The sequence below is a fragment of the Leopardus geoffroyi genome, chromosome C3 (genome assembly GCF_018350155.1).
Source record: "Leopardus geoffroyi isolate Oge1 chromosome C3, O.geoffroyi_Oge1_pat1.0, whole genome shotgun sequence".
NCBI lineage: Eukaryota > Metazoa > Chordata > Mammalia > Carnivora > Felidae > Leopardus > Leopardus geoffroyi.
The window spans coordinates 132814694-132836385 of NC_059338.1; the positions used below are offsets into that span (position 1 = coordinate 132814694).

At 43.1% G+C, this 21692-nt stretch overlaps 1 long non-coding RNA gene across 3 annotated transcripts; it reads right to left on the reverse strand.

Moving 5' to 3' along the window:
* Nucleotides 1–13769: 13769 nt before the first annotated feature.
* On the reverse strand, nucleotides 13770–19082 carry LOC123586077. 3 transcript variants are annotated; one of them, XR_006706589.1, is made up of 5 exons: nucleotides 17752–19082; nucleotides 17477–17646; nucleotides 15502–15555; nucleotides 14276–14425; nucleotides 13770–13909 (listed from the first exon to the last, which is right to left on the reverse strand). It is a non-coding gene; the product is annotated as an uncharacterized LOC123586077 (long non-coding RNA). The 3 variants fall into 3 exon arrangements; XR_006706590.1 differs by having other exon boundaries at nucleotides 13770–13931; XR_006706591.1 differs by lacking the exon at nucleotides 17477–17646 and having other exon boundaries at nucleotides 17713–19082.
* Between the last annotated feature and the right edge of the window lie 2610 nt (nucleotides 19083–21692).

Below are 21692 nucleotides of genomic sequence, written 5' to 3' on the forward strand. Positions count from 1 at the left end.
AACTAAGGGAAAGATGTTCTCTGTAAAGCACACCTGTAACTCAGTTTGGACAGCTGAACTATACAGGATTATACCAAAGCCCTGCCAGTAGATAATGGAAATTAATAATTATTGTAATAATTTATCCAGTGCCAGTACCTGCTCTTGGCCAGACACTGTGTTAGATACCTTGAATATCTAATGTTGACTTTATCTCTACAAGATGAGCACTTTCCTCTCAACCCAAAAGATGAGGACACGAAGGCTTAATGAGGTTCAGTAACTTGCCCCAGATTTCTACCCCTATCAAATGCACTAGCTGGGATTTGAAGACAATCTCATTTCGGAGTCCCGTGGACTTTACCCTCTACATGTCATCGAATTTCCTCTGTGAAACACAGATTCTAAAACAGGAAGGGTCATCTTGAGAAAACATGACGTTCATTCATTAAAACAAAGTCCACAAAATGTAAGCATACACAATTACCTGACATTGGGTGATCATAAGTATGCATGTAGCAGAGAAGCCCCGAAATACTCTCCAGCTCTACCACATAGCGAGGAACCGGAATTCTGAGTCAGGCCAAACTCAAGTCGCAGTGCCACGCTTTATTAGCTGTGCAAGGCAAGCACATCGCTTAAGTCTATTCTTCAAGTCACATCATTCTAAGAACTGAATGATGTAATCCATATAAAGCAGTAGACTGGTTTTTGGTGCAGAGTGAGTTCTTAATGATTTTATTAATCTCTAGTCACCCATAAACTAGTGCTGCTTCTTTCACCCCCAGGGAAATCGGTTCCCTGACCTGGTGAGCAAAGTCCTTTCAGATCAGGTGTGTGGTCTTCAGCAGCCACATTTATTAACTCTCTAAATGTAGCTCAAACCACCCAGAACAACCTCCTATCTTTCTCCACCCCAACATTCTAGTCTACAGTCCTCCGCTCTACCAGCTGAGCTATCGAAGGGTGCACTCTCCACCCCAACATTCTAGATCCGTGTAACCCACCCCCGGGGAAAAGAACTCAAATCTCGCCTCCTTCCAGAGGTGGCTCTGTTCAGGCATCTGCAATAGTACCATTGACAGCCTCCTGTGGATATCTTTGCCAAGGGTTATCTTTCAGCAGAAAAATGCTTCGGACATTCGGACGAGTATTGGTTCAGGTTGCTCTGCCTCACTCCCCATAAGAACTCACCCTAAATCTCACCTCACCATGAGGCTCCAGCACAGGTCAGCTGAACCTCAGCTGCCTTGGGTGGTGACCAGGACAGTCTATTTGAGACTGACATCCTGCACCCCATTTGCCTGCCCCACCCACCATTCCCTGGTGCGGAAAGTACATTTCTGTTTTCAAATACATTAGTGCCATAGCTGCCTGGATCCAAATGGTTCTTCGGGGAATATCTGGGGGGCAATTCTGTTGCTTTTTTTAATAGCCAAACGTTCTGATTCTCAGAAGGCAAATGTCTTTCTTTTGAGTCTTCTCAGCTGTGGGAAGATAGAGGGTATAGTATGAGAGAGACATAGGGAATAAAAGTGAGAACTCGGGCAGGACGGCCACACGAGAGAGGCAACAGTTGTACCGAATGTTAGAAAGTGAACGGTAGCTCAAGAAAGTGACTTGCAGAGGGATTTCACTCAGTTCTGGACGGCTTCGTTATATGAGACGTGGACAGTTAGGAAAGATGTAAGGTGAGATCACAGCCTTTGGTCACCACGTCAAGTCTGGTATCATTGTGTTGTTCACCCCCCTGGAGTGAGCCACACATAACCCCTTGTGTCCCTTGTGAAAAGCAAGAGTAGAGTAAACTATCTTGATCCTGGTCAACCTGCATTGTGGCTTCTATCCCACAAAGTCCCCAGGCTAGGGAAGTATTGAGGATCACTCTTTCGTTACCTCCCAGCATCCAGCACAGTGTCCCTGGAACAGATTAGGTGTTTAATAAATATGGATTGGGTTGATCCAGACCACTGCTGAGTCACTTCAGGAATCCTAAGGCAGCTGGAGGCCACCCTCCAAAATTCCAAACAGGTATCATCAGACTGAGATTCATATTAACCACTGCTTTTTAACATTTCACTTTATGGTGCCAGAAGGCATCAATTCCTTACAAACACTTTAATTTTTATACATACTTAAATTTGAGTATTGCTGGATTTTACTGGTCCTAAGTGGGCTTCACCAAGAGAAGTTGAACTTAGCAATTGCATGACTACTTCTAAGCTCACAGCCTTACAGTGGCAGCGGTAAGAAGCATATTACAAGCCCCTTCCCTGAAGATAAGACAGCATTCTTAACTAGGTCACTGTGTCAGCAGCACTGGAGTACTTGAATGGGTATTAATAACTACCCATTTGCATAGTAAGAGCAAAGAAGAAGAGGGTATCCAGGCTGCGCGTGCAGCCCGATCAAATCACAAATGAATCTATTTTACAGGATACCCAACAGCAGATGTCCCTAAATATGGTGATGAAGAGATACCCACAAAAGCAACCACAAAAGGATGTCCAAGCTGTTCCCAAGGCATGCGTCCACGGAATCATCTGTTTATGAAGCACGCTGGTCAGAGAAATAGGATCGTCATTCCAGACAGTAGTTATGCTTCCCAGAGCACATTCAGGAGGTGGTCACATGAACACTCTGGCTGGAAGCCATGTCTGGGGCCTAAAATTAGCTCTGATATTAGAAAGGGAACTTAGCATAGGCCTGGATACTGGGCCAAAAGAGGCAAAGACACCTACTTATCTATGAGAATGAACCAAGAAGCTGTGGCTAGGAAGCCCTTCCCATTATAGAACTACTCTAGAGGATAAACCTGTCAATCCTGGAAGGCTCCCCTTCAAAACACCTTGACCTCAAACACACTGACACAGATGTCATACTGACCAAAAAGATCTGTCACTTATTTGTGTGTTCCCTTTTGGGCTTGTGTGCTCTGAAAGCACACTTCTCTAAGTCTGGTCTTCCAGTTAGCGTGCCCATGCCCGCTAAAGTTACATTCTTCTTTGTAGCACTTAATAGAACTTTCAGTGGGCAGCGAACTTGTCAATTAGAATGTAAGCCCCATGAGGGCAAGGGCCAGGTTCATCTCGTTCACCACCGTATCCCCAGGTCCCAAAAGCCTGCCTGGAGTCAGACCCCCAATAGAAGTTTGTCGAAGGAGTGTGGGCACGTAAGAACACGCAGCAAACATCTTCTGGCCACCTGGCATGTGCTGAGAACTGCGCTAAGTGTCAATTCGACAAACAAAAAGAAGTCAGAAGCCATCAGAGCCACGCTCGCTAGATCAGTTAGGAGCAATATCTACCCGCTTGATTAAAGAGCTGAAAAACTCTAAAACAAACAAGAGCTAAGTCTGGATGCCTCTTTTCTCTCCTCCCCTTCCCAAGCCACATTTCATACCACAGTTACAGTCCGGCCCCTGGCAGAGTTTTGCCAATTCAGTTGTTGTCACAGGGGCCAGGGTAGTGTGAAGTGCAGAGAGCAGTTGGTCGGGCATGTGCCATGTCGCCGTGGCAAGGAGCGTCAGTAAAGATGTTTTCAGGCTAAGGAACGAGCACGGGGTGGATAAAATACATTCTCTACGACCACCAGGTGCTGGCTCTTTAGAGGCACCTCCCAAAGATTCATCACATTCTCCAAGCCAAGTGCACGTAGTAACTGGGGAGGCTCAGTCGCATGTCCCGGCCTGCTGGTCACTCACGAGTATAAAGGACATCCCCACAGAGACGGAGTCTGATTGGGTAAAACCTGGCTGTCTCCTATAATGGTGTGGTGTGGGGGCTGCTGCGTCACCTATGGTGTCGTTAAAAACATTCCGTCTCGGGGGCGCCTGGGTGGCTCAGTCGGTTAAGCGTCCGACTTCAGCTCCGGTCACGATCTCGCGGTCCGCGAGTTCGAGCCCCGCGTCAGGCTCTGGGCTGATGGCTCAGAGCCTGGAGCCTGCTTCCGATTCTGTGTCTCCCTCTCTCTCTGCCCCTCCCCCGTTCATGCTGTGTCTCTCTCTGTCTCAAAAATAAATAAACGTTAAAAAAAAAAATTAAAAAAAACCCAAAAAACATTCCGTCTCCATCCCGGATCTTCAGAATGAGACTTCATCGAGGAGAGCCCATCAATCTTTATTTTTTCACGATGCTCTGATTTTTAAACGCATTCGATTTGAATGCCATGGTTTCTCATGATTTTGTAGGGGACTAGCATAGAGAAGTTTTTCTAGCAATAAGGGGCTGTGCTATAGAGGGTCTGTTAATCCCTTGTTTGTGTGACTTTGGCCTAAGAAACATGCCTGCAGAAGCCCGAAAAAAAAAAAAAGAAGAAGAAGAAGCTGGGGAGTGTGGGGATAAATTTAAAAACAAGGGTATCTTCACCCAGCCGTTAAACAGTAAAAAGAAGTACAGGTCTGTAGAAGAAAACAGGTAGGTCATGTTATTCAAATACATAGAGCACACCATGAATTTGGCTTCTGCCAGCTTCCCAGCACTTTTAGGCTGAAATCTTGGGCTAATTATTTTCCATAACTAATTATAGTTAATTTAATTATTGACCGATGATCTTACCTCTTACAGGAGCCCCCACATTAAAACTTTTAAAACATCCAGCTCTGATTAGGGCATGGAGAATTGGGGGCTCCCATACACTCTTAGGGGAAATCAAACATTGAAGTAGGCTTTTTGGAGAAGAAGTTGCTAGTAATTACCAACTAAAAAATTCATTTTCCTTTTAACTCAGCAGTTTCGCTACTAAGCATTAACCCTTATTACACCAGCCATATTACACCTGTCAATACGTGCCAGTAATATGCGTACTGCTAATGTCAAGACCCCCTACTAAGAAACGTGGTAACACTCATCTTATTTGCTTTTCGTTCTTTATAAATTTAGTGTACTACTTGTGTAATATAATATTAATAATGTACTATATGTAATAATATCATAATTACTAACAACGTAATATAACATCACTAGCATCAAGAAGGCGATTATCACTTAATGAGTCCCGACCGTGCCAAGCATTTTCCTGGGACTTGAGCATAACCTCTTCAACAAGCCTACAATTTGGATACGATTTTCCCCCCATTTTTCCGGAAAACTAAGCCTCAGAGGGGGTAGGCAACTGGTGCAGGGTCATGGCTGATAAATGCAGAATCAAACTCCGAGACTTTTCCTCGAAACCAGCTCTCTTTTAGACTACACCGCCAGGAAAAAGAACATCCAAGAGTGTTAATACTTCTAGAAACATCAGCACTATAGGGTTTCTGAATAAACTTACCTCGCTTCAATATAACACTTTTAAAAATCAAGAAAGATCAGGAACTATTATGTAGAAGGAGCCATTAGAACCCCCAAAAAAAAATCACTTTCAATATTTTAAGCCAATTTTAATGACTTAAAAGAGTGGAAAAACACTCATGATGCTTTTTCTACTTCTTTTCAGCTGCTTTCCTCTTGGCTCACAAACTCCCATCACTGTCTCACAGCAGTGGAAGAATTATTTTTATCTCACAGAGGACTTGGAGATTTCTTCCTAATAGCTCTGTTCAATTCTTGGGTAAATAGGAATAATTCCACTGCCTCTTTAAAACTTTGTCGCTTGTGTGCATTATACGGGATGCTGGGGAATGTGTGGAAATGTGCGGCTGGGCTCAGATTCACAGCCTGAGGTTACAAGGCTCCACGCCAAGTTTTCACCTACATGGAATCATTCGGCAGGCTTAACCACTCTGCCTCTACCCTAAGGAAAATACTAACATGATTTAACTGCAGTTAAGAATTCCAGTAGGTACTTACTAAATGTGGCATAATCTTTTCCATGCGTAGAGAAAGGAAATCATTTTGCTAATCTTTGCCTCACTCAAAACAATCACGTTTCAGAACTCAATTCTCCATCAAAGCTGGAACAATTTAATAAACTTCCAATGGATTTGGTATAAAAGATGTCATTATGGGAAATCCAACAAATTCGTGGGTACAAGAGCTTTACAAAAAAGATGTACGTGGCTAAAATACATCAAAAACATTAAATGGTTTTCTTTGATACAATCGCTTTCACCCTTTGCTCGGAACTTCTCTTAGCACTATTCTCTTCATTATTTAAGATCGTTTTGGGGATGTGATGTGGGTGCAGGGGAATACACTAGTCAGTCACATGGAGAGAAGGGAGAAATTCACAATGCAAATGATAGGAGAGTGAACCTCCCAGAGAGGAGAACTACATGAAAGGGGATAGCATCTGGAAGAGAAAGTATTTCTGGCCAAACCTGTGGGACCGCAGGCAATGTGGTTATACCTCTGTTTGTAGTTTCCCTGTGATCTCTTGCCAAGGGCAGATAATTTAGCAACCGTAAGAATAAAGGAATGATTTACCTTATAGCTGATGTGGCAGGAAAATCACTTTAGAGTATTTTTTCACAGGCAATGGGATAGTAAAGACAACAGCCCGGGTTTACAATGAAAAGGTAGCACCATCTATAACGAAAAGCCAGTTCAGAGACCCTTCTAAGGAGCGAAGACCACAAATTTGAAATGAAGAAAATCCAAGTCAAAAGTCAGGTCCATGTTCAAATACGTTTATTTAGAAATTCACAGGCAAATATTTCAGTTAAAAGGACGAACTTAGCTGTTGCTGCTTCTACCAAGATGGCTTAGCAATTTGTGACTTTCTATGGGCACAGCAGTGGTCTAGAGGCTTCATAAAGATCTGGTGGGGGTGGTGGAACAGGTGGCTGTGATCAGTTTGATTGCCTCTTGGGGAGGACGGTGTAAACCATGTTGCAAGCTAAAGAGTAAACCATATGAGTAATTTTAAGGAGGTGTTTAATGCCCAAGGTTGTTAGATGAGATATTTTGCCAGTAGGAATGAGTTTAAACACAAATGGCCCTAGCAAAGAGAAATGTGTCAGAAATAGCTGGGGCTAGGGGCACCTGGGTGGCTCAGTCGGTTAAGCGTCCAACTTCGGCTCAGGTCATGATCTCACGATTTGTGAGTTCGAGCCCCCTGTAGGGCTCTGTGCTGACAGCTCAGAGCCTGGAGCCCGCTTAGGATTCTGTGTCTCCCTTCCTCTACTCCCTCCTCCCCTGCTCACGCTCTGTCTCTCTCTCTCCTTCAAAAATAATAAACGTTCAAAAAAATTTAAAAAAAAAAAAGAAAGAAAGAAATAGCTGGGGCTACACAAAACTGAAGAGTTTATGGTGAGACCTCCTAGTCCCGTAGAAACATGTTCTGCAGTGAAGACGGAAGAAAAGACAAATGAAAAACTTCTTCCTGAAGTTTAGGAGTTGATGCTATCCTATAAGGTATTTCTCTAATTGGGGAATTTTGATATTTGTTATGATAGATAGGGACAGTGCAGAGCTACTAATAGCTCTCCAATGGCAAATTTATTCTCCCCTTCCAGGAGAACCCCATTTTTTTTCAGGACTGCAATGTACTCATTTACAAAGAACTAAAGAAATGACTGTGTTTTCCAGCCTCCTTTAGTTAGGAGCGCTCACAACTGTAGTTCAAGAAATGAAGTGGAAGCAAAAGGGACTGGACAGCCTTTAAAAAATTGTCAAAGGCTATTGACGCAACTGGGACATGCCCCTTCTGCCCTTTTCCTTCTTCCCCCTGATATGTGCACAGGTTGGCTTGGACTCAGATGCCATCTTAGGAGCATAATGACAAGAGACACATCCTGAGAGTGGCAAAGGGGAAGCCCAAATTCTTGATTTGCCAGGAAGCTGCCACCTCAGACCTGAACTACCTAACTCCATTCTTCCTTTGCATTAGCTAAAAATGACCCCTAATTTATTTAAGCATTGGGGGGTTTTGAGGAGGAGAGAATAAAGGGTGGGGTGGGGGGGTCCCTATTACTTACAGCAATGCCACAACTCACTTACAGAGACTAAGATGCATATTAGACATTTTCTGTCCCGTTCGACTGCTAGAGAACCATTCCTCTGGTCTACCAAGCTCAGATGTTTCAAATGCAAAATTTCCATCTTAACTTATCTAGAAGTAAATTACTATCTGATCCCTTTACTCCCAACACTAACCATTTATCCAGTGGAAGGGATGAGAATTCTAACTTTAAGAGCACTGTGGGGGTGCCTGGGTGGCTTAGTTGGTTAAGCGACTCTCGATTTCAACTCAGGTCATGATCTTGCGGTCGTGAGATCGAGCTTCGTGCTAGGCATGGAGGCTGCTTGAGATTCTCTCTCTCCCTCTCCCTCTGCCCCTCCCTGCTGGCTCGCTCTATCTCTCTCTCTCAAAAAAAAAAACAAAACAAAACAAAAAGAGCATGGTGGAGGTCATTCCACAGTGAGACTAAGTAGAGGTGAGGGGGCACACTGGGGCATGCACATCGTTTCCCACCACTCAGAGATTTCTACTAATCTTTTTGATTGCCGCTCAAAACTCCATCCCATGTTTTAGAGAAATCAACCAACTAAAAATCTAAATCTTTCCAATATCTCTACCTTCCTTATAATCACATTCAGAAAAAAAGTAAAATTATATTTAAAAATAGCTGTAGATAGACAAAACTGAAGAGTTTACTGTTAGTGCTCCCAACCCCATGGAACCATGTTCTGTAATTGGAATAGATAGAAGAAAAGAGAAATGGACAAAATTTTTGTTGGGATTTTAGGAGTATCTTAAGGCTTTAAGGAGCATTTAAAAAAAATTTTAGGTTTATTTATTTTGAGAATGAGAGCAGGGGAGGGGCAGAAAGGGAGGTACAGAAAGAATCCCAAGCAGACTCTGCACTGTCAGCACAGAGTTCGATGTGGGGCTCGAACTCAAACTGTGAGATCATGACCTGAGCCAAAATCAAGAGATGCTTAACTGGCTAAGCCACCCAGGCGCCCCTCAAGGACATTTTAAGCATGAATTTCCATGCAGACTTCAAATAAGAGAACTTAAAATGAAAAGTGATTGTAAAATAATTAAATGATTTTTTTTTATTCCCCAAGTTTCCATTTTGAGAATCATTTACCTCTAGAAATGAGGAAGATAGAGGCAGCTGTAATTCACTGTTCTAGGTATCTCAGACCATCTGCAGACTCAAAATGTAAATAATGAATTGGTTGGGGTTGGCCAAATCTGCTCTATCGAGCTTACCGTGCCACTGACAGACAGGTGTAGGAGGACCTTCCAGTTCAAGAAAGACCAGGATGTACAGGAGAGATGGGCTGGGGTGGAGGAAAGAGCCCACCTATTGCCTTGCTCCTCCTCTTCTGACCCCACCCACTCTGTGGAACCCTTCAAGGATCTTGACAACAGAAAGCAAATCCGGCCTTGTAATGGTGACCATGACAGTGAGACGCAGGGGCTTGTTCTTTGTCCAGCATGGATTGATCGGCTTGTGTATGAATCCAATGTTAGCCCCACAGCAGTGGGGGACACCATCCTCCCCACTCGAAGAGCTGGAGGTTAAGTGGACAGTTAGGGCCAGTTATAGCGGAAGGTAGAGATTTTTACAGCAGTGATGGGTCTCCAGAGGCCAAGTTCCACGTGGCTTCATCCTACAACCTCTTACAGATGAGCTTCCTATTTTAAAATGTGGATGGAAAGAAGGAAAGGGAAGTGTAAAGCAGCTCATGTTTATTCTCAAAATGGAGAACGGTGACATATGCAGATTAGATAGAGGGTGACTTTGGAAGCAAATGTAGCACAAACTCTGGGGTGACAGACCTGGGTTTAAATTCCAGACTTACGATTACATGAAAAGTGGAGGTGATAGGAGGCACTCTTCCTGTCCAGTGACCTCCTTTCCAAGAAACCTGTCCCAACTTCCCTTAAAGAATGGTTTGCAAGGAGTTGGAATCACATACTGAGCACCAGCTACCCTGAATGAAACATGCTCCAGGACTCCCAGAAAAGCTTCCTGGTTGGAGTCTTGAATTTGTAAACATACACTTTTGCTTTAGACTTTGTTACTTTGATAAAAATAGCCACGTTTTCTTTTTTTTTATTATTTTTTTTAATGTTTATTTATTTTTGAGAGAGACAGAAATAGAGTGTGAGCGGGGAAGGGGCAGAGAGCAAGGGAGACAGAATCCAGAACAGGCTGCAGGCTCTGAGCTGTCAGCACAGAGCCCGACGTGGGGCCCGACTCACAAACTGTGAGATCACGACCGGAGCCGTACTAGGACGCTTAACCAACTGAGCCACTCAGGCACACCCAAAATAGCCAAGTTTTCTAAAGATGAGTCCATGTACAAGTTTTGATAATATTAAGAGACACCATATCTTATCGTAAGTATCATACTAATCCCATATCTGATTATAAGAGAAACAGTAATGATGTAAAAAAAAATTTTTTTTTTTACTGCTACTGTTATTACTGTATGACTTGGAGGCAGCAGGAGAGTTTGGGGGAGCTTCCTGGCTTCCACTGGGAAGGAGGAGGACCGTCCTACTTTAGAAGACATAAGAGCTTTTACTGCTGTGGTGAAACAGGGGCCTTGTCCCATGTTGGGAAAGTGAGAGCTCAGGTGAGGAAAGGGCCAGTGATGTGAGCTGCCGAGGCAGAGATGGGCCCCTGGCTGCCTCGGGAAAGCATCCGAGGTGGGCAAAGAGAGAGGGGGACTGCCCCAGACCCTGGCAGGGAGGGCTTGAGAGGCCAGTGGTCCCTCGGTGGGGATTCAGATCAGAACGCGGTGGGGTGATGCAGTCAGGGCCGCGCATGCCCGAATATGCGGTGGCGGATGGCTGTGAAAGTTGGGGAAGCGAGGGTTGGTGGCACTATATATGTTTTGAATTTATTTCCCGATTTCTGTGCCAGAGGCTTTTTTTTTTTTTCACATTTTTTTTTTTTTTTTTTTTTTTTTTTTTTTTTTTCAGACTTATGGTCAAGTTTTCCATCAGGTTACATACTAGCGACCACAAACAAGACTTACATTTCTGGGTTTGGAGTTGCTCGTGCGGGCAAAACCCGGCACTTGTACAAGCAGAAGTGTACGTGAAGAAGGAGTTCTCAGTCCCACTTCGCTGTGGAAAAACCCAGCCCCCGCCGCCGACATCCACACAGCAGTCGACGCTGGCACTGAAGGGTCTGCGCCATATTGCCTCGGGCCACAGGCCAAGAGCAGGTGCCGTTCCCCTCAAAAGCATGCTAGTGCATTCTGGAGCCAGAACTGGACCTCTAAAGAATTGTCTCAGGCAATATCTCAAACTACATGTATGTGGGAGGCGGCCCCAAGTGGGACTACAGTCTCAGGTGACTGCCCTGTCCCTACTTCAAGCTAGCTGCTAATAATACCAAAAAATGAGAACGGCGCTTTTAGCAGAAAAAGCATTCTCTAACTGCCAAAATATATTTCTCTCTCAAAAGGGAAACAACCCGGCGCAAGAAAACCTTTTAGCTGCTTGTTGACCTGACGTCATCCTCTACAGCTCTATGCTAATTACCTCTCTGTTAATTAAAATCTAGAGTACTCATAACACCTGTAGCCCAGCTTGGACACACTTGTGATTCATGACCTTCAACTTCAAAAATCAATTTCAAAAAGATACTCCTACAATTTTTCTTGCCTGGTGGGACCCCAGGAGTCTCTCCACAAAAATCCTTGATTTGTTTCCAGAACTTACCTCATGACTCCCGTTGTCTCTGGGAAGTGGTATCGTTCTAATGGGATCTCAGCGAACTGTTAGATCAGCCAGTTCAGCCCAATTCCCAAGCCAGGAAACAGCCCTTAGCAACCTTCAGTATGTCTGTATCCTTTGAAATGGATATTTTAAAGGTAGAGATAAATTATTTCTGAGTCTGAAGAAGACTTTAGATATTGTCAAAGGAACCCTTTTTCCTGCATGTGAACATTTTTCTAGAAGTTGAAGAAGCCACGCTTACCACAAGTGTATCTTTAGAAAGCTGCATTCACTGTAATTATACATGACTTATAAAGCACATTAGGCAACTGTGTGTGTAAGTAAATGAGGATCCTCAGCTGTGTGACTCCCGAAGTGCCTGGTAAAGATTACAAAGTTCCAAATAGGTAATAAGCACTTTGTGGAGGGCAAAATAACAGAATTCCGTTTTCATATTAGCAGGGTGAATCTTAGATTTGTGAGAAATGAGGGCGTTTTGCAAACTATAGCAACACTACTGTTCCAGTTCAGGCCACTTATACGAATGTGACTTGTTACCCTTTCTGACAGAGCTTGCTCACAGGCTCTTAATCTACTTCATCATCATTAGAAACAATGAGTTGTACTCTGAAACTTCAGAATTCCCAAGCAAGACGATGCAGTATATTAAACTCTTGTAGCCATCTGTGTTATGAAGCATTTCATACACACATGCATGCATACACATGTGTATAGACCTACGTTCGTATACACATATGTATCAACATACAAATATATATATATATATATATGTATATACATACTTATCATCATTTTGCGCTCTGAGAAGAGATCTCTCTTGTGCTACGGGATGACCCTCATTGACTTTAAAAATGATCAGGGATGGGGCGCCTGGGTGGCTCAGTTGGTTAAGCGTCGGACTCTTGATTTCAGCGCAGGTCATGATCTCGTGGTTCATGAGTTCGAGCCCCACATCCAGCTCTGCACTGACAGTGCAAAGCCCTGCTTGGGATTCCCTCTCTCTTCCTCTCTCTGTGCCCCTCCCACATGCTCTCTCTCTCTCTCAAAATAAATAAAGTTTAAACAAATGATCAGGGAGGGTGATAATCTTAGATATGGTAGGTCTTTTCTCATACAGATCCCCATTTATTGGGGATTAAAGAGAGTCACTTATTACTACTAGGAAAATGGCTCTCCTCAGAAAATCCTATGGATTTTATGGGGCAACTGGGTGGCTCAGTCAGTTAAGCCTCCGGCTCTTGGTTTCGGCTCAGGTCATGATCTCATGGTTTTTTGAGTTCGAGCCCCGTGTCAGGCTCTGCGCTGGCAACATGGATCCTGCTTGGGATTCTCTCTCTCCCTCGCTCTCTGCCCCTCCCCCACTTGCACTGTCTCTGTCTCTCTCAAAATAAATAAATAAACTTAAAAAAGAAAGAAAGAAAACCCTATGGATTTTATTGTGCTGTTGAGTATTTTCCACAGGCACTTTTTTCATCCTTCTCACAGAGCCTCATCATCTCCTAAACTAGTTCTCCCACAGGGGCGATTTCTGCCCCCAGCGGACATTTGGCAATGTGTGAAAACATTTTTGGTTGTCACAATTGGTGGGTGGGGGGGGGATTGGAGGGGGGAGTGCTGCTGGAACCCAGTGAGTAGAGGCCAGAGATGCCTGCTGAGCCCCCTGCAAAGCACAGGACCGCCCCCACAACACCTGCACAATAACGAGTCACCAGGCCCAAAATATCAGTAGTGGCGAAGCAGAAAAATTCCATTCATTAAAAGTCCCTCCCTCACTCAACATTTATGCTGCCCTTCCAACTTTCAAAACTGAGTTAACTCTGATTACCTAGAAGACTCCTCTCAATAATCAACCAAAAGCATGTTGACGTGCTGATAACTATTCACCCTTGAACGCCAGAACCATTCATAGCCCAGGTATTTAGCTCTAGAAATATACCTGTCCTCTCTCAGATGCAAAAGTTGGTTAAATCTAGTTAATGTATCCATCGGGACATGGTATATAATGAAAGTTAGGGGTAAAAAAAAGAGTATGTGTACGAGCTTCCTAGGGCCGCTACAACAAATTACCACAAACTGGGGGAGGGAGGAGTGCTTAAAACAGTTTATTCTCTCACAGCTTTGGAGGCCAGAAGTATGAAATCAAGGGGTCAGCAGGGCTGTGCTCCCTCTGCCATCTCCAGGGGAAAATCCTCCCTGTTTTCTCTGGCTTCTGGTGGCTCCAGGTGTTCTTTGGCTTGTGGCCCCATCATTCCAGTCTCTGCCTCTGTTGTCACATGGCCTTCTGTCCTGTGTCTTCTCGTTTGTGTCTTATAAGAAACTTGTCACTGGATGTAGGGACCACCTGGGCAATCAATTAATTATATCTGCAAGGGCCATTTTCCTAAATAAGGTCACATTCACAGGTTCCAGGTAGATAGATCTTTTGAGGATCTATCTCCCAAGATATCAACCCAAGACAGTGTGTGTGTATTTACACAAAATTACAGTGACAAGGCTATGCTCACAATAAGCAAAACATTTTCTCAAAGTGTAAAATAAGGTTTAGCATATTTTTACTTGGATCAATAGTCTCCCTACAACTTCTGTCTTTTGAATTTAAAACTCCATCATCTCCATCTATAAACTACGTCAATTGTTTACAATAAAGACCAGGTATCAGAAAACCTGGTGGCTGGAGAGAACTTCAGAGAGAAAGTAGCAGGCTTACTTCTGGATATGTAGGATGTATGACACAAAGCAGGAGAGGCGCAGCTTTAGAAGGTACACACTTCCACAATCCTTCTAAGTAGCTCTCCAGTGTTTCCTGGTTTCATCGGGAAAAGGCAAAAACAGAAGATCATGGAACGCAAAGGAACCTCTAAGAGAAAAAAGAAAGACCTTGAAAGACATTTTGTTAAAATCTCTTTATTTTAGAAATTAGGAAACTAAGATCCCAAAGACTTTTATCTTTGGTTGCTTGCTCTCCCATGTCTCAACTGACGCGAGATTAGAAACTCAATTAGAAGCTCATCATTCTTGACCAATGTTCATTCTCTACATGTTACATGATGTCTAACCTACTCTCTTCCTACTATAAAGTAAACCCATTCTTCTGATCTTTTAGTTGAAAGAGAGAGGAGGCCTCCATCCATAAGATGTATTCTCTTCTTACACTCTGTGTAGTCAGGTCAGGCTACCATAACAAAATACCCTAGACCTTATGTCTTAAACAACAGAAATCTATTTTCTTGCAGTTCTGTAAGGTGGAGGTGTGAGATCAGGATATCATCATGGTTGGGTTTTTGTGAGAGTGCTCTTCCTGGCTCACAGGTGACCGCCAACTCACTGGGACCTCACATGCCTTTCCTTCATGTTTGTGCAGAGAGAGAGAGAGAGAAAGAGAGAGATAAGCCCACTAATCCTATCAAATTAGGACCCCACCTTATCAACTCATTTGCCCTTAATTACTTCCAAATACAATCACATTGGGGGTTAGGTCCTCAATGTATGAATTTTGAGAGGACAATTCAGTCCATAGCACAGATCCTATCACCTTATGTCAATAAAAAGTATTATACTTGCAAAAAACTTTTTTCTATAACTTTGTGATTTGCTCCATTTAACAAATTGAGAAACTGAGGCTCAGAGAAGTCAATCAGTTGGCCCAAGTTCATACAGTGAATAAGATGCAATCCAGAACACAGCACGTCTTTTATCTGGATTCTGGAGCTCTTTCCCAGTGTTCAGGATGACCTTGTGTACTGGTCACCTGTTAGTAGTTGTCCTTATAAAGCATCTACAAGCACTGTGAAAACAAATGGCTTCTAACAAGGCCCTTGGAGAGACCTATGGAAATCTAACATTGTAATTCTTGTACATGACCATCTGACACATTAGTGACTTAAACCCCGTAGAATGGAAACAGTTTAATATGTCATCTGTTCTCATGCACACCAGGACTATGGCTCGAGAGAGGATTCAGCTGTTCCCACAGTAAGCCACCAACTCCTACAAAAAAAAATTTTTTTAAAAATCGTAAAGGAATAAATGATTATTCACGGTGACAAAAGCACAAGTATTTCGAACAAGAAAACATTATGTTAAAGAATGTAAGAGGGAAAAAACCACCCTGATACAGATTCATTCACTGAGCTTTTCAATGTAACTTCTAAGATGAAACACACAAGAAACGTTTTATGCCACTATATAGTATGAAGGTTTTACCAAATATAAACAGCAAAAATACCATCTGTTGATAGTGATACGTATTTCTAGATGATTCGGGGTATAAACATAGAAACGTAACATGTAAGATATTTTTAGTTAAAGTTAAAAAAAGCTTTTCCCACTTATGTTTGCTAGTAAAAATTATTAATTTTTATAGGTATGATGACACTGTTGTTACAGAAGAATTACTGTAGAGATTCAAATGGAAGTAAATATTGAGAAATGTAATGGGATAGGTTTTAGGTCTGTAATGAACTTTCAAATTAAAAAATGAAGCAAATAATGTATTAAATCTCATTTATGTATATGGTAGCTCATTACACTATTCTTTGAACTTTTATCTCTGATTTTGTTTTGAGAGATTGCCTAAAAATTTACAGTAAGAACAAAAAGAATGAAGTTACCAAAATCTTAGAAGCAAAATATAAATAGTGTATTATTTAATAGAATATGACTACTCGGTATTGCATGAATGGCTCACATAAGAGGAACCCAAGAGAAAAGATGCATACACACACACACACACACACACACACACACACACACACACACCTGTTCAGAGAAACATACACATTTTTCCAATGTCTGTTACTAGGAGGACATATTGATCGATAGATTTGAAGCAACCATAACTATTTTTAGAATTAAAAAAGAGAATAATAATTTCATTTTGAGTAGGCTAGGCCTGTTTGATTTTTTTGACATACAAAAAAAAAACTGTACACAATTAATGTATACAACTTGATGATTTGGGAGGTGAGGGTACACCCATGAAACCATGACCATCATCTATTCCATAGGCCTTTCCACCATCTCTCAAACTTTCCTCCCACCCTCTTATTTATTGTTGTTATTTTTTGTGATAAGGACCCAACCTAAGACATACCCTCTTAGTAAATCTTTAAGTACACAATACAATATCATCAACACCAGGCACAATGCTATCCAGTGGACAGTTTGACCTTGATAGCCAGAATTCTTCATTTTCTGATCCAAAACAAATACAAAGACGCACCTTCAGGAGAACTGAATCCACACGCACCTACTATTAAAAGCAGAGTTTGTGTGGAAAGCACTCATGAGCACACACACATTCTCTTTAAGCTTCGATTTGAAAGACTTTTTGAAAGGTTGGAAACCTTCCCCCCAAGGGTATTCAAAAAGCCAGAAGTAGCTTTTTGTCACTTGCTCTGAATTTTTTCCCCCAAGACGAAATACAGGAAGCCAACTCAGAGTAGCTAGTAAATTCAGTCATTTTAAGGGCTCCATACTTCCCCCTCTTCTCTCCCTCTCAGACTCCATTCTTGCCCCTCCCCAGAAGTACAGCAGCCAGATAGCAGACAGAGAGCACCTTGAGTGCAAGTGGAGCCTCCGGCCTACCTGAGGGGCTTTCATTCAAATAAAGCTTCCCATTTTGCCTCTCTCATGAATGGTGTATGTGTGAGAGCAGGAGGTAAATACGCCAGGAAGACAAATCTGGTCACACGCTCAGAGTCTCCTCACTCCCGTCTTTGGAGAACGCCATCTTGCCTCTGGAAGCCATTAGTCCCCATCACCTCCCAGTTTGCAGCTACCATAGTAAATTCATTATTTTATTTGACAAATAACTCTGCGTTTGACCTCACATGATTAGAGAATGTGGGAACGCGTGGGGTTAGGAAAGATGCTAAGCCAAGTTACAGGAAAGAAGACAAAACCTCACCTCATAGGAGGAAGACAAATGAAGTGTGCATAAGTGCAAAACACATCTGTAAGCTCCCGCACAACTTAGCCCTGGGAGTTTACAGGAGCAAATGCTACACCTCAAATACTGAGTGGCTGGAGACAAAGAAGCAGTGTGATCAGTTGACTGTCTCACAATTTTAGGAAAAGCTGAAATTGTAGATACAATATTTTCCTATTAACAAAGAAATAATTGTTTCTTTAAAAAATATTCACCTCTAACCCCATCCCTGGGAAATGGTACACTATTAGCACCTTGATCCACAGACTTCCAGATGCTTAGAGAGGTTTTCCCTGCAAAATCTAACTTAAAAAATGACCCAATCCATCACTATCGGCCCCACTGTGAACACTTTGGTAGCAAAGGTCAGAAAATCCACATCACACTGGTTGACGCAAGGAGGGATATTAATCCAGAGGCTCAAATGAGGTCTCTCTCAGGTCTGCCGTCCTTCACAATGGCTTCATTTGCAGAGGCCCTGTGATGAAAAGAGGGCCACAGCAATAAAAGGCTATCTTCTCCCAGATTTAAATCCCTGAGGTCATAAGCTCCCCTCCCTACCAGTTGCTTTTACAAAAGACCAAGTAATGGCTCCAGTTGCATTGTGTGGTCATCCATGAACCGACTACTTTGGTCAGGGGAACACAATGAACTCAGGAATGCTAAATGCCCGGGAAATAGAGAAATGAGGAAGAATGCCTTTTTTTTGTCTCTACGAGTGACTAATCAAGCAGTGTTGCTTATGCTATAGTGTTGCAGACTATATGAAGACTTCTTTAAATTTCTACTCACAGCCTCCTGAATGTACCAGGCCATACTCACAATGGTCATTTCATCTTCCCAACTAGTGACCAAATTTTGTTACTGACAAGCATCTCGCCTGGTTCCTTCTGCCCTCAGGTCAATGGTTCTCCTGGGTGGCTCCCAAGTCCCTTGGGATATAGACACCTGGCATCTATATTCCAGCTGACTTTCAAATGAGAGTGTCCCACTCTGTCACCCATCTCTCTCTTTCTCTATCCCTGACTCTGTCTTGCTCTCTGGCTCTCTCTGCTTAAAACATCTAAACTCTTCCTCTTTAGCACTGCGCAATGTTGTGTCTGTTCAGAGGGCCTTTTGAAAGACAGCATTTGGTTGACTTTCAGATCATTGTTTTATGTATATTGTGGAAGACAAGACACTAAAGAGAGATTTGGCTCCACCTGGAATATACGTAATTACATAAGAGAGCACAGACGTGATGGGTCAGATGGTACTGGGGGTTGGTGGGTAAGACTGGAACCCCACTCTATCATGTTGCTGCCTCCTATGGACGCTAACTGCGTCTTCATGGAGTAAAAGAGTTCTGGGGTAAATTATGAGTGGACCAGTTTCTAAAGCAATGCCTGAAGGCCTACATGTCATAATGGCCACTGTGACGGCAGGACTACCTCTGTCTCTATGGAGATAAAGACAGAGTCCTCAAGGAAGATAGGGAAGAACACAGAGTCAGTCTGCTTTGGTCTGAATCCACAACTCTGCGACCGGCTACCTATGTAACCTTGAACATACCTTGAACAAGATAATCTTAAATAAATACAACCTTGACGTCTCTGTGCTTCATTTTTCTTGTATATAAAAAAGGAGATATATTAAGAGGTGCCTGGGTAGTGGAGTCGGGTTAAGTGTCTGACTTCAGCTCAGCTCATGATCTCACAGTTTGTGAGTTGAGTTCAAGGCCCACACTGGGCTCTGTGCCGATGGTGCAGAGCCTGCTTGGGATTATGTCTTTCCCTCTTTCTGCCCCTCCCCAGCTTGTTCGTTCTCTCTCTCTCTCTCTCTCAAAATAAATAAATAAACTTAAAAAGAGAGAGAGAGAGAGATTAAAACTACCTACCTCCAAGTGCCTGGATGGCTCAGTCAATTAAGCATCCAACTCTTGACTTCTGCTCAGGTCATGATCTCACAGGTTTGTGAGATTGAGCCCTGCATGGGACTCCATGCTGAGAATGCAGAACCTACTTGGGATTCTCTCTGAGAATCCCTTCACCTGCATGCTCGTTCTCTCTCTCTCCCTCTCAAAATAAACAAACAAACAAACAAACCTAAAAAACCTCTACCTACCTCATGGGATAATTCTGAGGATTAAATGAACAACACACATGAAGGGCTTACCACAATGTCTGGTACATAAGACCTCCATCAATGTTAACTGATGTAAATAGTATCACTACCATTCCCACTACTAGAAACTACATGGTGATTTAGGAACACAGATTTTAGAGCCAGACTACATGAGTTCAAACCCAATTGCATATCTTACTGTGTTATCTTGGGCAAGATACTTATACTCCACAAGATTTAGTTTACTTACCCATAGAATAAGAACCATAGCATACCTGCCTAACGGGCAGAAATAAAGATTCAGTTAAATTAATAGATCACTTGGCTCTCAGACGTTGTCTATCATTTTATGAATACAGCGTGACATTTGAAGTTTTCTGATAAGCCCTCTCCACCTCAGTACCTCCACAAAGCAACAAATATCCACAATTGCCATTTCTGTCCCAGGTATTTGGAATCTTAGAGTTGGAAAAGTACTCCTTCAGTTTAAAGGCCGTATTTGCCAGTAAATGTACATGCCCTGAGGTGGCTGGGGAGGAGGTGTATCCAGCCAATAGCTCAGCATTTTTGGTAGTTTAGCAAATGCTTCCCAAGGTGACAATTTTAGAAAGAATGAGTGAAGGTAAGAACACTGGACAGAGGAGCCGTGAGTGATGTTAACAACACCTAGGGGAGCCTGGGAGTGGGAGAATGGCCCCAGAAGTGTAGACGAGTGCTCTCAAAAATGTTATTGACCTTCTCAATTTGGTCAAGGATTCATGTTAGACAGTCCCATTAGGCTCAGGGCCCAGCACGGGCTACAGAGCCCAGATTATTCTCTAGGTTCTGAGCCACAGCACCTCTACAATAGACCAAGCCAACATCGAGATTCGCAAATGCTTTCTCTAGATTTTGGAAAAAGTGGAGCTTTTCTGAAGAAATGTTGAAGTTCCGTGGAGTGGCTGCTTGTAATCACTCTCTACAGCCCCAGCCTTCTAGTCTTTTCCAAACAGTATTTTGACGATGATACAATTCTCCTCTTCAGATGTGGAGAAACTGGAGAACTGAATCATTTCATAAGACCGCAAAGCACAGAGGAGGCAAGGACTGTCTCAGAAGAATGGGATGAGCCTAACTCAAAGAAATCCTCACTTTATTAGCCAAGTTTTCCCATGTGGAGAGCGCTCCCGAAGGAAACTTGGGGCACTCTCATCCTGCAGCATGTTTTAAAACTCAACCAGACTCAGCGATAGGGACTGCGGGAGACAATTCTGCCCTCGCCAGATGAAAGGGTATGGTCCAGCTCTCATTTCTGTAATGAATGATCCCAGTTACCTGGGTTGCCAGGCCGGGAGTGGAGGCAGAGAGAGCTGGTTGTTCACATCAGCTTTCGCTTGGAACGGGAGCAAGTCCGATCAGTTCTTCGGCTCGGCCCTCCTTTCAAGTCTCTGGAAACATCTCCAGGGAGAAAATAACACTAAGAAACACAGAAATCTTCTCTCTTCCCCGCAGGCCTTTGTCACCGTGCCAGTTCCTAAGTGCGCACACTTTTGGCAGACCGAATCACTCTGATACACTTTTCCCAGGGTTCAAAAAGAAAAGATGAACAAAGAACTTGTGGCTTTAAGGGGGAGCAAAGGTAGCCAGGAGTCTATGAGGTAGCTCATCTTCTTTCTGGCAAAGGGGGGAGGGAGTGGCAGTGAAAAGAAATCACCTTGTCAGTGGTTTGGAGAACGCAGGTTTGGTGCCCGAGGGCATTTTCTGGGCTGGCTCACCCGGGTGGCTGCAATTTTCCACGGGTAAAGCAGAGGGCGGCTTGTGTCGGCAAAGGGTGACACTCCAAGGCTGTGTTGTGGTTGGCGCTTTTTTTTAAGGCAAGGGAAAGTATTACTCCTTTAAAACTGGTTCTCAAAAGGTATACCGACTTCCTCGAGCAATATTTCTCAATGAATTCAGCCAAACAGGAAAGTCAAAAATAGTTGATATTTTCTTTAGATTTTGAAAACAAACAGGATGTGTCTCTTTTCTTCTTATCTTGGCCCCAACAACATTAGCAGTTGGTTCAGTTCTTCTAGTGTAAGAATTTTTATAACCACGTTAAGATTCAAAGTGT